General features: G+C 34.1%; 1 non-coding gene across 1 annotated transcript; it reads left to right on the top strand.

The window, feature by feature from the left end:
- Nucleotides 1-263: 263 nt before the first annotated feature.
- Nucleotides 264-370, top strand: LOC128284904 (small nucleolar RNA R71). The gene has a single exon (XR_008275323.1). It is a non-coding gene; the product is annotated as a small nucleolar RNA R71 (small nucleolar RNA).
- Nucleotides 371-1,559: the final 1,189 nt, after the last annotated feature.

Raw genomic sequence — 1,559 nt, 5'->3', positions numbered from 1 at the left:
ACAAACCGTCAATCTTTTTATTTAAGAGTTCTACTTGGTTAGATAGCATAGTAACCGCATCGAGGTTGAAAACACCGGCTGCTTTCGTCGGCTTTGTTCTCATAACTTGCCACTGATAGTTATTCAGTGACATCTCCTGAATAAATTCGTAAGCCACTTCAGGTGTCTTATTATTGATAGTTCCTCCAGCGGCTGCATCAATCATCTGCCGAGTCGAAGGATTCAGGCCATTATGGAATATTTGAACATGTAGCCAAAGCGGTAACCCATGATGAGGGCACCTTCTCAAAAGGTCCTTGTATCTCTTCCATGCATCGTAGAGTGTTTCTAAATCCATCTGCACAAAAGAAGAGATATCATTACGTAATTTGGATGTTTTAGCCGATGGAAAATATTTTAATAAAAATTTTTCGGTCATTTGTTCCCAAGTAGTGATTGACCCTCGTGGTAACGAGTTCAACCATTGTTTAGCCTTATTCCTTAACGAAAAGGGAAACAACCAAAGGCAAATGGCATCATTAGAAACGCCATTAATTTTAAAGGTATCACAAAATTCTTGGAAATTTGCCAAGTGAGTGTTGGGATCCTCGTCCTGCAAACCATCAAACTGAACAAACTATTGTATCATTTGAATTGTGTTAGGGTTCAGTTCAAAATTATTTGCAGCAATAACAGGTCTAACTATACTTGACTCAGTTCCTATTAAATTAGGTTTAGCATAATTATACATAGTGTGCAGAGTAGGATTTTGATTAATAGCAATTGCAGGAGGCAACGAATTTTCTTGGTTTTTAGCCATCTCCTCGGTTGTGGTTTGAATATCGTCCTCTTGCTCATTCTTTGTGTATCTTAAGCTTTATCTTATTTCTCTTTTGTTTCCACGAACTGTGTGATCGATCTCACTGTCAAAAAATAATGGTCCTGATGGGTTTCTTCTAGTCATAAACTATAAGAACCTACTAGAAAATGGGAAAAAAGAGAACTAGTAATAAAAATTAGAATAAAATTTAAATTGAAGTAAAAGTAAATGGCTAAAGTAATAAAAATTGAGTGTTCCTAATATTTTAGTTCCCCAGCAACGGCGCCAAAAACTTGATAGTGATGATATTCGTGACAGATTTTAAATATTTATAATGAATTATTCTTGAAACTAACTATTATCACGATGAAGACAAGTGTACCTATTGAACAGTAGTATAGCTTTAGCAAGACTAGATTATCGAACCCAAAAAAACTAAAAGTACTAGTATAAACTTTCTTTTTATTATCTAGCCTAAAAAAATAAAAGGGTTTTGTTTATCTAACTAATTAACTAAACTAAGAAATCACAGAAAATAAATTTGAGGAAAATACTTTTTGGAAAACTCGATTGATTAAGACAATACCTAAAGAAAAACCCACCTAGACTTCACTTGTTATTTGACTCTAAATCGGACAATTTATTCATCCAACTTGTTCCGTAGAGATCCCTAACTTATATTATTATCTCTCTTAAGACTAACAATGCCTAACCCTAGTTTGAATAATTGAAATCTCTTTCTAATTAACGCCCTAAGGTT

Source organism: Gossypium arboreum, chromosome 11, assembly GCF_025698485.1.
Source record: "Gossypium arboreum isolate Shixiya-1 chromosome 11, ASM2569848v2, whole genome shotgun sequence".
NCBI classification, from domain to species: domain Eukaryota; kingdom Viridiplantae; phylum Streptophyta; class Magnoliopsida; order Malvales; family Malvaceae; genus Gossypium; species Gossypium arboreum.
Note: the sequence above shows the minus strand (reverse complement) of the source record. Positions and strands in the feature narration are given on the sequence as shown.